This window comes from Marmota monax, unplaced genomic scaffold (genome assembly GCF_021218885.2).
Source record: "Marmota monax isolate L192 unplaced genomic scaffold, Marmota_monax_Labrador192_F-V1.1 WCK01_AAM20220418_F8-fsc00112, whole genome shotgun sequence".
NCBI classification, from domain to species: Eukaryota; Metazoa; Chordata; class Mammalia; order Rodentia; family Sciuridae; genus Marmota; species Marmota monax.
Genome location: NW_026692073.1, coordinates 2,089,857 through 2,105,582, shown reverse-complemented (window position 1 = coordinate 2,105,582; position 15,726 = coordinate 2,089,857). Strand labels below are relative to the sequence as shown.

Below are 15,726 nucleotides of genomic sequence, written 5' to 3'. Positions count from 1 at the left end.
TCCCCAGCCTCCACTGCATACTTTATACACATATCTGAAACTGAGAGACCAGGCTGTTCTTTGAGCCTACCTCCTGATCGAACTCCAAATCCCAGCACATATAAATGGGAAACACCTCCGTGTTTTATAGAGCAGTGTCATTCAACTGTCATTCTCTGAATGAGAGGTGCGGCCCTCTTTCAGGACTGGGCCATTAGCACCATTTCTAGATCAAGCCATATACACACCACAGGGGTCTCCCCGCCACCCCCCTACCCCCGGCCTCCTTTCCCTGCACTTCTTCACTTGACTCCAGTGATGTGTTCCCCCCTACCCCCGGCCTCCTTTCCCTGCACTTCTTCACTTGACTCCAGTGATGTGTTCACTCTCAGTCACACCTAAAATTCTTAGCTGTAAAACAGCTGCTAAGCAGCAGGATGATGATTTACTTTCAACTTCAAACAGGATTTGTAAATACCATGATAAATGGGAAGAAGCACAAAAGCCACATTCCTCCAGCAGGTCCTCCAAACATACTGCATTGCAGCATCAGCTGGCATAAATCATTTGTCTTAAATCAGGACTGAAATTCCCCAGTGTTTCTTTCAGGCACCTTTCCTATCCAATCCCCTGGAAAGGACAAGTCAATCAAAATTAAAGGTATCACAGCATCTCGAGCCTTGAGAGCGCTGATTCCAAATCCATTTAGTAACTTTCAGTTGAACACAGTACTCAGAGTGTGCACCCAGTATAGGGACTTTTATTATTTTTTTTTATAGAGAAAAAATGTTAAATTTTCTAACATCAAAAATTTATGTATAGCCAGGCATGGTGGCACATGCTGTAATCCCAGCAGTCAGGGAGGCTGAGTTAGGAGGATCACGAATTCAAAGCCAGCCTCAGCAACTTATCAAGACCCTGTCTCTAAATAAAATATGAAAAGGGCTGGGGATGTGGGTCAGTGGTTAAACCACTCCCCCAACCACTCTACCCCTGGTTCAATCCCCAGTACCACCATAATAACAAAAGAACTTAGGTATAGCTGCATGTGACTGCTTTCTGTAATCCCAGCTATTTGGGAGGCTGAGGCAGGAGGATCACAAGTTCAAGGCCAGCCTGGGTAATTCAGCAAGACCCTGTCTCAAAATACAATTTTAAAAAAGGCTGGGAATGTAGCTCAGTGGCAGAGTTCTTGCCTAACCTGCAGGAAACCCTGGGTTAGATCCCCAGTACCACAAAATGAAACAAAACCGTTTAAGCATGTCCTCACATTTGCTTGAACTTTCAGGACTGGGCCATTTTTGCACCTAATAAGGTCAACCAATCTCAAAGGGCAGCTGGGCATTTCTCCAGGAGTGGTACTGAGCTTAGCTCAATCTTTTCTGGAGTGGGGGAAGGGAATGGCAAAGTTTATTTGCAAAAAACCACATGGACCCACTCACAGTTCTATCTTCAATGCCCATACTCCAGACACAACCCCTTGTTGAACTTCTCTAAGCGCTGTGTTGGTTCACATAAATGCTTTTGAGTATTTCATTCTTTGGGATTGTTCACATAAAATCCAGATTCCTGGCCATGGTGAGTCTGTATTTCTTCACAATAATGACCTGCTGAAATTGAGAGGCAGCTGCCTCCTTTTAGATGGGGCAGGAGTCCTCCAATTTGCTCCAGTCTCTCTTCTCCCCAGTACATTCTCAGAAAAAAAGAGTTATTTAGATTATGTACCTGGCACATTCTATTCATTGTGTTCCTTTCTTCATCTTGCAGACTTGTGGATTTACAAATCTGGTAGATATTCCGGGGAAAGCTATAATAACTGTCAAATATTGGGGTTGGCCTTCCAGTTCCATGATAATATGATTTAGTGGCTTTCTGGGCAAAAGCTGTTCTTGATTCTAGTTCCTCAGAAGTGAGGTTGAGGACACAGCATGGCCAGTAAAAGCCATGACCAAGTGATTGATGACTCCTCCAGCCCTCCTTTCACACATGCCTTTATTTGAACCCAGTTACAGCCCTCTCTTGATTGCTGTCAACATTATAACAAGAGGAGTCAAATGAAAGTTGAAGACTTTGGAATTTTGAAGACACAGTTCAGGTTTGAAAGAGGGACTTCCATCAAAATACTATGTGATTTTCTTCCAATTTCCAAACGGAGGGCTTTTATCAAAGCAAAGGAGGTATTTTTTAAAATTTAAATTTATTTATTTATTCTAATTTGTTACACATGACAGCAGAATGCATTTCAATTCATAGTACACATACAGAGCACATTTTTTTTATTTTTCTGATTATACACAAAGTAGAGTCACACCATTTGTCTTCATACATGTACTTAGAGTAATGATGTCCATCTCATTCCACCTTCTTTCTTACCCCAATGAGCCCTCCCTTTCCCTCTCTCTCTTTTGCCCCATCCAAAGTTCCTCAATTCTTCCCATGCTTCCCCGACCCACCCATTATAGATGAGAAAACATTTGGCCTTTTGGGGGGATTATCTTAATTCACTTAGCATGATATTCTCCAACTCCATCCATTTACCTGCAAATACCATGATTTTATTCTCTTTTAATGCAGAGTAATGTCCCATTGTGTATATATGTCACAGTTTCTTTATCCATTCATCTATTGAAGGGCATCTAGGTTGGTTCCACAATTTAGCTATTGTGAATTGTGCTATTATAAATATTGATGTGCTGTGTCCCTGTAGATGCTGATTTTAAGTCCTTTGGGTATCAACCGAGGAGTGGGATAGCTAGGTCAAATGGTGGTTCCATTCCAAGTTTTCCAAGGAATCTCCATACTGCTTTCCAGATTGGTTGCACCAATTTGCAGTCCCACCAGCAATGTATGAGTGTGCCTTTTCCCCCACATCCTCACCAACACTTATTGTTGTTTGTATTCTTAATAGCTGCCATTCTAGTGAGCAAAGGAGGTATTTTTTTTATTTTAAAATAATGTCCTTAAAAATAATTTTATTTTTTTCCATTTTTTAATTTGTTCTACTTAGTTATACATGACAGCAGAATGCATTTCAATTCATTACACACAAATAGAGCACAACATTTCAATTCTCTGGTTGTACATGATACAGAGTTGCACCATTTGTGAAATAATATATGTACCATTTCACCTCCTGTGAAATGGGAGTTAGGCAAGTTTGAGGGTGACCATTGGAGTTCCTTTCCTATAACTTCCATTGGAGTTCCTTTCTGTCTCATTTCACCATCTTTCATGCCCCATGCCCCATCCTCTCCCCCACTCCTCTTTGCCCAATCCAAAGTTCCTTCATTCTTCCCATGGCAAAGGAAGTATTAATGAAACAGATAAGACATTTTTCATGTAATGTGGTTACTTGGCTCCATGCAATTCTGTGAACTCTGCTAAAATACTAACAGTCCACGGTAAATGCTTTCTGTGAATTATTGCATGTGTGTTCATAAAACTTGACAGCTTGAAAGAACCACTTTCTTTGGTATGGTCAGTGGTAACTTAAGGTAGAGCACTAAGGACTCATAGCTGCAACTTTCTAACAATTCAAGTTGTACAGACAAGGAGTGGGCTGACTTGGTAAATTGTGGGAAAACATGCAAGGAAAGGCCAGATGTGCATTTGTTCTAGATATTGAGTCTCCTGCATGGGACACAGTGGTGAATTGGGAGTTAGGCAAGTTTGAGGGTGACCACTGGAGTTCCTTTCCTATAATGCCCTCTCCAACTCCCAAAACTGAGAATTTCTTCCTTCTCCTTCCATTTTTGTTTTGTTTTATTTTGCTTGTTTGTTTTTGGTAACATAAAAGACTACTAACTTAGCATTTACCTACCACACTAGATGCTAGGATGATTGATGACTGATGATTGATGATTAGTTGACCTTTAGAGTATTTGCAACATGTAACTCTTGCCTGACATAAATATCATTATTTGCTATAGTTTGGATGTTAAGTGTCCCCCAAAGGCCAGTATGTTAAAGACTGGTCCCCAGCGTGGTGCTGCTGGGAGATGGTAGAATATATAAAAGGCAGGGCCAAGTGAGGTCTTCAGGTCATTGGGGGAGTGCCCCTGAAGAGCATAGTAGGAACAGGTGCCTTCCTTTTCCTCTCTTTGGTGGCTACGAGGTAAGCAGCTTGCTTCATCAGGCGCTTTGGTCAGAATGTGCTACCTTGTTGCGTTCCCAGAGCAATACAGCCAATTGATCATGAGCTGAAACCTTCAAAACTATGAACCAAAATTAACCTTTCCTCTGTTTTATCCCTCAGTGCAGGAGATCCAACCCAGGTCCCTAAGCACACTAGATAAGCACTCCACCACTGAGCTATACACCTAGCCCCAACCTATTCTCTTTATAAGCTGGTTATCTCAGATGTTTGTTATGGTGATAGAAAATTATTATACCAAATTATTTTTCAATATAGAAAACTTAATAATAGTAGCAACTGACATAAAATATGAAAACCCTAAACATCCAACCAAAAGAAAACACTTTTAACCCTGAGCTACTCCACATTTCACAGTGTTGAGCTCTGGGATTTAAGCAATTTAAAGGGCATTACAACTCACTACTGGCTAACATAGTATTAGATCATCAGATTACCTCCAAATAAGAATCCCTATATCATGAGCATTGCTTCCATTTTTGTCTTGCTTAGCTAAACAAACCATACAAACTATACCTAATATTATTCTTTTTTTTTTTTTTTGGTATTGGGGATTGAACCCAAGAGCACTGTACCACTGAGCTACATACCTAGTCCTTTTATTTCTTTTATTTTGAGACAGTTCTCACTAAATTTCCCATGCTGGACTTGAACTTGTGATCCTTCTGCCTCAGCCTCCCAAGTTGCTGGGATGACCAGCATGCACTACCATATCTGGCCCTATCCTCTTCAGTATTGCCTGAAGATTTTAGGAAAAGCAAGATATGCAAGTAGTTGCACATAGATTAATTTTTTTCCTCTTCTTTCTGATGTAATATTACTGGATACTGCCATATCCAGAAGGAAAAAAACATAACTCTAAAAGGTACAAAATTTCCCAGAGAGGGTTTAGAATAGAGGAATAGAAATATTGAGTTTTTTTGACAATGGGGGAGACAGAGGAGAGCAGGATATTTCGACCAGTGAGAACTGTGTCTGAGTCTTTGCTTGTGGAAAATGCATAAACTGTTCCAAGAATATTCTAAGAAGGAAAAGGTACCTTATTCAACATGGGACCCATTCAGCCTGTCTTGTCCAAAGAAGGTTTCATGGCCAATAATATAGACTCTAGGTAAATAAGGAAATAATCCTTTAGGGGTCCCCCAGGAACTCCAAAAGTTGGAAGGAACAGAGAGTGCTGTGTGCCTGTAGGAAAGTGTCCCCTGGAAAGGCCATGCTGGATGCTGGCCATGTTCAGTGTACCTTTTGTGAAGTTCCTGGTATATCGTCCACACTGACTAAATATTAAAGAACTTCCTCCACCCAGCTTAGTGGGAACTCAAGGGCACTATGACCTTAAGTTCTCAACATCGGAGAGCAAATAGAAAAACACCAAGAAGGCTGCCCTGAAGTATTGCCTGAAGATTTGCTAGGAAAAAGTGGGAGTCAGCCCATTCACAGTGCCAAACTGTCCCATTAGCACCTAGAATACATTTCCAGGAATGACTTATTACCACCATTTCCTCTTTTGCTAAATTGATTCAAAAAAGAGATGCCTCCTTTCTGCCCCTTCACCTCTGAGGTCACTCTAAGAAAAAAAATCTAGCATTCCCGATAAGACATAACCAAAACAACGAGATTGTTTGAATTCCACCGAGACCAATTCATCAAGCAGTGAAAAAAAAAAAAATCTCTCCTATTTTCCAAGTTAAATAATCAGAATAGGAACATGGACTTTAAAAATGTGGGGCGGGGGGCGGGGCACAAAGTCAACTGGAATTTGGGAATAGAAGCAAGAAGTGACTTAGAAAAAAATCATCTTAAAGATCTGGAGATGGAGAGTGGTGAGTTCACTCAGGCTGCTGCACTGCACACTTAAAATGGCCAACATGGTTAATTTCATGTTCATATATTTTAGTACAATATTTTCAAATAGGAAAAAAAAATCATCTAAAATTATTTAAGCAAACCCCTTCCCCGCTTCCACCCACAGGAGAGAACAAACAAGTCAAGGTTCTTAAACTTCTTAACAGTTTCTCATTTGGACAAGGGCTACTGAACTTTGATGCAAGCAGCACCTACCAGAACTCCAGCACTCCCTCCCCTACCCCATGCCCCCACACTAAGAGTCTGGAAAGCTGGAGAGCTTGTTCATTAGTGAGACTCTAAACACATAATCTCTGACCCACGGTTGACTCTGGACCTCTCAGTCAACAGAAGAAGGGAAGATAACCTTGAGATTTGGCCTGGACAGAAGTTAACACCAGGATCTCTCGTCAGGGATGCCTGCATGAAAACCCCAAATTGTAGAAGAAAACATGGAAAAGTAAGGGATCAATTCCCAGGGGTGTGTCTCACTGTAAACAACACACAGACAAAGAAAACAAGAATCGCTACAAGGAGCACATCAAAACGTGGCTATTTGAGAAATATGTAAGTGGATGGCAGAAAATAAAGGAACAGAGAGATGCAATTATTTTTGAAAAGGCTTAATCTCTAAATTTCATATTAATTCACATGACACTTACTGTTTCTCCCCACCCCCAACTCTTTCTCTCTCTCTTTGGCATCAATACATTTATCTTCAAATCAGAAAATCCCTCAGTGTGGGGCTGATGGTGTGTCTTGGTAGTAAAGCATTTGCCTAGCATGCATAAGACCCTGGACTCAGGCTGGGGTTGTGGCTCAGTGGTAGAGTGCTTGCATGGCACATGTGAGGCTCTGGGTTCAATCTTCAGCACCACAAATAAATCAATCAATAAATAAATGGTATTATGTTCATCCACAATTAAAAAAAAATTATATATATATATATATTTTAAAATATATATATATATATACATAAAGAACCCTGGATTCAATCCCTGGCACCATCAAAATAAATAAATAAATAAAAAGCCAAAACAATGCAAACAACAACAAAACCCTTAACATGCTAAAGATGACTAAAAGCCACACTCAGAATCTAAGGCTACCTTTTTAGGAAACCCAAAATTACCGAAAATGAACAGCTGTGGTTTTGCTAAACAAATGAAAACATCTCTACAAAATGCCACTGTTTAACTCATAGCTTGATGGCACGTCACTCAATGAGAGCAAAAGAGTAAACACTTTCTGGAAGAAGGGTAGTTTTCTTTGGCTGGACAACCACCACATCATGGTTATTTTTGCTTCTAGTTTTACAATAAGGAAAGACTGGCAATGGCTTGTTTGCTTTGGTTTGACAGATGGTGGTCAAGTGTGGTACTGAGATTATATCCTGATTGCTCTTTAAAAAGGAAAACAAGGTACAATCAACTTTTGTTACAGAAAATGGTTCTCCCCTCTTGCCTGGAGGCTTCTTCAAAGCCTTTCACCTTTTGCTCTCCAGAGCTAAATAAAAATAAAGTAAAATGGGTACCAGGTGGCAGGAGCTGCTTGAAACAAGTTTGAAAATCTAAACTCAAGGCAAATGGGACATTTATAGTTCAGGAACTTTTACGGAAAAAGTAGATTCATGCTATCTTTTCTAGTGTTAATGTCAGTCAGAAAAAACAGTAGGGTGAGCACATAATTCTAGACTTTGTCTGATTAAGTGTTGGGAAGGGTCCATGGGTGCAAACATTCAATTGCCTATGATGCTGCTCTTGATTTCCATTCTGATGGCCATTTGAAAGGAAAAATAAAAGCTTACTTTTTCTTTTTTTCTTTTAGTACCAGGGATTGAACACATGGGTGCTTAACCACTGAGCTACATTCCCAGCCCCACATCCCTCCCACTTTTTAATTTTTTTTTGCTTTGAGACACAACTGGTTTAGTTGCTGAGGCTGACCTAAAACTTTCAATCCCTTTGACTCAGCTGGTATTACAGGTGCATGCCACCATGTCCAGCCATCTTAATTTTTTGTTTTTGTTTTTGTTTTTTTTTAAAAAGAGAGAGAGAGAGACAGAGACAGAGAGAGAGAGAGAGAATTTTAATATTTATTTTTTAGTATTCGGTGGACACAACATCTTTGTATGTGGTGCTGAGGATCGAATCCGGGCCGCACGCATGCCAGGCCACCGCTTGAGCCACATCCCCAGCCCAATAGTTTTAATTCTACAGATCACAGGTATTAAGTACATTCACATTACTATGCAACCATCACCTTCATCCATCTATAGAACTATTTTCATTTCCAAAATTGAAATGATTCCTATTAAATCACAACTCCCCATTCCCCCAGCACCTGGCAATCACCATTCTACTTTTTCTCTACCTCTGCCTATTTTTTAATGGAGTTGTTTTGCTTTTGTTGAGTTCCAGAAGTTCTTTATATAGTCTGGATATTAACCCCTTACCAGACATATGATTCACAAATATTTTCTCTCACACCCCTGAGTATTTATTTCATTTGGGCTCTGAGAAGATTTAGATTTTTTTTTTTTTTTTTTGTGGTATCAGAGTGATGTGGCTGCTGAACCAGGACCCAGGATTAGAGAAGGATCGCTTTCCATGACAATAGTGTGAAGCACTTTTTTTTTGGTGCCAGGGATCAAACCCAGAACCCAGGACCTCTTATATACTAAGCAATTGCTCTATTACTCAGATACACTCCCAGCTCCAAAGTACTTTGGTACTAACTTACCTGATCCTCACATTAATTTTCTTGTATTACCAAAGAGGAAATGCATTCTCTAAAAGGTGAATTAAACTGCTCAAGGCCATTCTACTAAAGGTAAAGTAGGGTTGTTCACTTGGTTCTTCTGACCTGTACCGTAGGATGTTATACAATCTCTGCCCAATAAACAAATAAGGTTCCCAGAGAATATCATCTACAAACCAGGCCAACAGACTGGAGTAAGAGGTAATATGCTGAAAACTCTGCTTCTTTTTCTTTTAATCAGAAACGAAAATACCAGACATCCCCTTTACCCGGATGTTATTTTCTGGCTTCATTAAGATGAGTTGATAAAGTAAAAGGAATCTGCTCTAAGGCAATGAGGAAAGTGATGGTGGTGGGAGGCCAAAGTAAAGCTGACCCAGACTGTCTTCCAGAGAGAGCTGAATGTTTAGCTTTGGTGGATTATGGCATAGTGTGCCTTCCTCCCAAGGTGGTCTGCATTTGGACATTTCCCTGATTGGAGCTTGGCGCAGTCAGGTCCACGGGCAGCTGGCCCATTTGAGCTTCAATTTGGGTGCAGGAGGAAAGGGCAGGACTGTGCAGCCAGAACCTCAGGTACCTGGCAAGGCTAGTGATCCACCTCGCTGCCTGGAGTGAAAAGCCTACCCAGCTGGAGATCAAAGTGTGATAACATGAGGCCAGTCTCACCAGTCACCACCTCAATCACCACCTCAACACGGTGGCTACACTTTAACCATCCCAGATAAAGGTTAGTGTTACTATTGGTTAAAGAGCTCTGGGAGTATATATGGCCTACTGATGACTCATTTCCAAGGACAACCAAGGATTGGGGCGGGGGCGGGGGGGGGGGGGGGGTGCCCAATGATCATGATGCTTTGAAGTACAATTCCTCAGTCAGTGAATTCATCAACTTGGGTTTGTACCTCAAGTCACTGATGCCTAAGTAGTGACTTATTCTGATGTAAAGCTGGTTATTTAAGACCCCCCTCGAAACTCTATCCTTTATTAGGCATGAGAAAAAACTCACCCCTCATAGAAACTAGGCCCAACAGGATTCTTCCAGAACCTGGTGCTTTGTGTTGGACTTCACAGCTGCAAACTCAAAAATGTGGTGGTTTGTAGCTAGTTATAAATAGAAAATGTGGAGGTCCCACGTGAAGGCCTGAGCTTTATTTGTCTTCAGATATTGACATTCCGGGAGCCACCACAACAAAAACAGAATTAAGATGCAAAAGGGATTCAGGCCCTTCCTTGGCTATCCCAAGCCTGGGAATCTTTTCAAATTTAAATGAATATCTGTCAAACTAATTAAGAGAAGATTCAGTGCTCTTGTTCTGTGCTCATTAGAGAGCAACTTACTGGTCATAAATTCCTCAGGGAGTGGGAGTGAATAGTCTCTCCACTCTTGCTTAAGATTCCTGGCTTTGCTTATTTCCAGTTTGGCCTGTTCACCTCCTAAACCCAGAAAGGCCGCAAAACATGTGTTGAATCAAGTTTTAATTGCATAAAACAGAAATGGATAGGGTTATGAGATGTTGCAACTGGTGCTTTTAAATAGGGGGAAATGACAAGTCAAAATTTGTATTTGAGTGTCAACTTTTTTGTCCGAGATGTTTTATATTCATGAGTACATTGCAAATCTCAAATATTTCATGCACATATTCATACATATAAATGTGAACATTACACACACACACACACATACACACACGTGCACACACACATATTTGACAGTTTTTCCATCATTTTTGCAGACTTTGTAGTTGAGTCCTAGAAAGCTGATTTGGTGGCATATTTATGCAAATTATGTCAGAGTCTGAGTTTAACATACCAAAACCACTACCTGCATGTTCCTATAGCATATATTGGACTCCTGCCAGTACAATACTGTGTATGTTTTCTAATGCGACATGTGTGTAGTTAATATGCCCAGTAACTCTGCAGGCAGAGATTTTTACACCCATTTTACAAATAAGAAAACAGAAGTTCAGGACACTTACACCACACTGGTAAGCAGCAAAGTTCATAAAAAGTATAACATTTAGAAATGCTTGTTTCAAATATGTTGTATTGTGGCTTTTCCACATTTTTAGAAATTTGAAATGGTAATGGGTGGTTCTATATGTAAAGTTTTATTATTGGAAAGAAATTTAACTGTAACTATTAGAATTTCCATCAACTGTCACATTTGAGAAATTGTTTTTCTCTCTATTTAAGAGCTGGACTTGATGGCTCATACCTGTAATCCCAGAGACTCAGGAGTCTGAGGCAGGAAGATCACATGTTCAAACTCAGCCTCAGCAACTTTTAGTAAGGGGCCCTGAGCAACTCAGTGAGACCCTGTCTATAATAAAATATATATATATTTTAAAAAGGGCTGGGATGTGGCTTAGTGGTTAAGCACCCGCAGGTTCAATTAAAGTGGGGGAAAAAGCCTACATCTTTTCCTCATTTCTTTTCTTTGCTCTGGGATGTATGCCACTGAAAAAGTATTTTTCCCTTGAAGAGACTCCACTAAACTCCTCCATTCTTGTTATTTAGCTGAGCTGCAGAGTTTTCTCCACAACTCAGGCAATTCTGTTTGAGTATTTTGCTATTTGCATCTTAAGACAATTATATTTTCTCCTTGCCCAAGTTAGAGGAATGGGCTATACCCTCTGGCGGTTTAAAGGGATATAGAATGGAATGTGTTGAAACTAAAATGCCTGTTGAATTCAAATCTAATTTATGGTGTTCATTATTTTTCCAACTTTTCTTGGAATATCTGTAATGGGAACTATTCTCTTCTACTATCATGCAATAAAATGGTGCTTCAAAATATCTCCTCTAGACTGGATGTCATTTACTTTTTTCTTGAGTACATTTTGGCTTTGATTTCTCCATCATGCTTTTAATTAAAGTTCTCTCTGATGATGCTGTCAAGGCCATTAAGTCCACTGCTGTGCCCACATCATTGAAGTCATCATGAAATAGAGCCCCTGATCCTCCTACAACAAATCTTTCCACACGTTGCCTCATACTGATGCTTTTATCACCATGGGGACATTACTCTTAGAGCCTGCATTCAAATTGCATAAGAGGGTATTTAAATCCAAATCAGTTTAATGTTTACTAGTAATGCTTTGTTCACCACTGTATCAAAAGTACATCTGCTCTGACCCTTGAGGAATTCAATCCAGAAAAACACATTAAATTGATTTTGACTTTTTAGAGACAAAATGTACCCTAGAGATCAACTAGTTCCCACTGTGTTGTTTTATAGATGAGCAAATCCTTGGCCTTCTATATCCAGGTAACTGGTCATTTGTTAGAAATCCAGCCTGGAATCAATATAATATAATTCCCAGATCTCTTGTTTTTGAATACAATATCACTTTTGTTTTATAAAACTTATAATTTTAATATTTCTATATCCTTACTTTTCCCCTTTCCTATGCTGCATTGAGTGGTTAGATTTCAAATGTTTCAGACATTGTCTAACAATTATTAACACAGATGCTTGAATGGCAATGATTTTTAATATTTTCAAGATAATCTTTAGGTGGCTAATTCTCATTTTAACAAGGCAATTCAGACTTTTAAGAGATCATTTTGATCAAACACCTTTGCTTACTGGAATAACACATAGACAATTTAAATACCAGGATAAATGTAATTAAGCTCAAAATCAATCATATGTCTTTTTTTTTTTTTTTTTTTTTTTTGGTGGTGGTGCTGAGGATTGAACCCAGGGCTTTGTGCATGCAAGGCAAGCACTCTACCAACTGAGCTATGTCCCCAGCCCCAATCATGTGTCTTTACTTAAGAGAAAAAGTGAGATATGTTTCTAGGGGACTGGGGATGTGGCTCAAGCGGTAGCGCGCTCGCCTGGCATGTGTGCGGCCCGGGTTCGATCCTCAGCACCACAAACAAATAACGATGTTGTGTCCGCCAAAAACTGAAAAATAAATATTAAAATCCTCTCTCTCTCACTCTCTCTCTCTTTAAAAAAAAAAAAAGAGAGATGTTTCTAGGAAATAAACTAAAAAGCCAAAGCTATAAAACCATTTCCACCTACTTGTGTAGAGCATTTTGATTTTATCTTGCTTTAGAAAACTAAATACAATAAATACCACATGTCAGCAACTTGACATAAATATACCTATACTAGATTTGATATCAACATCTTTTAGAGTACTGTCATCCAACACGCCCAAGTACCACATACATCAGCTAACTAATTGAAAGCATCCTCTTCTCAGAGGCTCCAGTTCTAATACATATTCTCTGCTTCCTGAAGACAAAGCCACACCAGTGGCTTGGGAATCCAAGATGCTGGTCTCCTTCTGGTATTTCGTATGGTCATCCAGTATAGAAAGTCTGTATGACTGCATTACAAGTCAATAAATCTCTCTTCTGTTAGTTTCAAAGTATGTGTTTCTAAAAGATAACTGTCTCAAGGAACATGAGGTAATCAAATCAGGTACCTTTAGGTCATGTTAGACTTGAGTGAACTGCATAAGTCCAATTATCAGTCCCATGCTATATATAAATACATAATAATATAAAACAATGATGATGATGATAACAATAAAATTAGCACATATTGAGTACTTACTGTGTACTAGTTACATGCCTTCACCCATTAAATCCTTATAGTTACTCTGAGGAAAATACTATGACTATTATCCTCATTTGAAGGATAAGGAAACCAAGGCACTAGGAAAGAAGCAATGTGTGCAAAGTTGGACAGCCACAGAGTGTCAGCAACAGACCAGAATTTGAACCCAGGCCATTTGGCTCAAGTCTTATCCTCCTAACACTTATGTTTTATTTGCACAGAGAGTTCCACTGTAGAATCTGAAGATGCACTAGCATTATCATAATGAAAAGTAATTTGCTTTTTTATGGTTTGAACTAGGGATTCAACTTAAAAGCCATTTCATATCATTTAATAAGATTATTTATTATTTACCTTTTGTAAAAATCAACCTCAAAGTCAATGTTGACTTTGGCAATACATTTCCACTGGTCATATTTATAATATCCATCAATCTTATGTGTTATAAGTAAAATCATTTATAGTTCCCTGTTTCTTATGACCTCTCTGAATTTGCTTTGAAGGATCAGAACATGACACCCCAAAACATGCAAAAGGACTAAGTTGGATTAACTGCCGTTGATACTCAGATTCAGGAAAAGTTCTCTACCTTTGTTTATCTGCCTAAAAGCAGATAAAAACTTACATTACCCTCTAAGGAAGGTACTCCACCATACCAAGACAGAAGGGCTACAATTGTCACTGATGTAGCCTTTACCCATGTATTTCCATACTTCCGACTCACTTGAAGCCTGATGAAAACATAAAATTACAAAATAAAAATATTTTTTAAAGATGTAATTGGACTCTTCTAAAATCATTTCAAAGGTTTTTACAGGATTGACACACGGGATTTCCTTATGCTGGTTGAGGTAATGGAGCCTCTTCTATAATTCGGTGCATGTATTTTTCGGGAAACAGTCCCAGTGTAAAGTTTGATTCCATGGAACCTAGCTCCAATAACTCCATTCTGCTTTGGTCAGTCCAAACAATGACCTCCCATAAACCACTCACAAGCCTTAGCCCTTTTTCATTATTTCTTTAGTAGGTAAATAAGCCCTTGAATCTAACCTGTTCAATTCTGACTCATCTATTTTCTATGAGCCCTAAAGCATCTAAGTAGTAATAAAAGGTATGTGCTTTTTCCCTTAAAAAATTATTTACCATAATTAAATTTTATCTTGCCCACTATGTACCAGTGTACTTCTAGCAATAAGCCCCAGATCTGGCTATTTCTTTTTAAAAAGAAAGCAAAGCCTTTTTTTTTTCTTTTATACTGGGGGTTAAACCCAGAGATGACTAATCACTGAGCCACATCTCCAGCCCTTTTTATTTTTTTAGATTTTATTTAGAGACAGGGCCTTAATAAGTTGCTTAGGGCCTTGCTAAATTGCTGAGGCTGGCTTCGAACTCACAATCCTCCTGCCTCAGCCTCCTAGGCCTCTGGGATTACAGGTGTGTGCCACCACATCCAGCACAAACCCTTTCCACAGGGAGGAAAAAAACATGAAAATGAACATATGACTACACAGGTCCTTTATTATGGATTTGTATAGTTTTCAGTTTGAAAGTGAAGATGAATAGAAAAATGTGGATCAATTTTATAATTTATAAACTATAAATAAATAAAATCTTGAGGAGAAATCTTTCCTTGGTTCAATCTTCCTTTCTTTCTTCCTTCCTTTCTTTCTTTCAATAAGGCGATTAATAGGACTTTCTTTTCTTATAGCTATTCCTAAAATCCCTTAATTTTTTGGTATCATGAGAAGTACTTATCACAAGAATTGGGATAATAAATATTCAATAAATGACTTGTGAATCAAATCAAGGAAGACAGAGAAGAAAGATGGAAAGAAAGTTTCTGCAATCTCTCTGGACATTCACACTTGGCAAGTATTTGAAAAGCCAACTTTCCCTTTCCTTGAAGGAGAGTGTTGAAATGTGGAGGCATGTCCTCACCCAGCCTCTTCCTTCTGCCCTCTTTATCACCACAGAACAGCTGTGTGTGCCCAGAGTGATCATCCAAGGAGCCAGACAGTGAATCCCTGCGTCCATCTGGCACTGGCCTATTCCCCACCCACGGTCTCCCAAGCCCCTGGCCTGACTTGTCTGGTAATTTGAGAGTTAGGTTTAAAGAAGAAAGTCCAGACTAAACCTGTCCCAAGGTAGAGGAGTTTTTTTCCCTACATAGTCTGAGGAAAATAATTTCATTTCTCAGAAAACAATGGGAAGGCTAATTTCTTGCTGAAAGAGTCTCCAGTGCTGGCTCATAATCACCTGTTGTTCTCAACGGTCATTTGTTACCTCAGTGTTTATTCACCTTGGCACTGCTGATATTGTGGGCCACATAATTCTTTGTTGTGGGACTTTCCAGTGTCTTGCAGGGTGTTAACTAGCATCCCGACCATCTACCCAATAGATGTCAGCAGCA

The 15,726-nt window shown here is 39.4% G+C and overlaps 1 protein-coding gene across 1 annotated transcript in view; it reads right to left on the bottom strand.

Annotated features, from left to right (window-relative positions):
* Shroom3 (shroom family member 3) overlaps positions 1-15,726 on the bottom strand; it is a 173,666-nt gene that overhangs the window by 142,878 nt on the left and 15,062 nt on the right. The gene's annotated exons all lie outside the window — the stretch shown is intronic.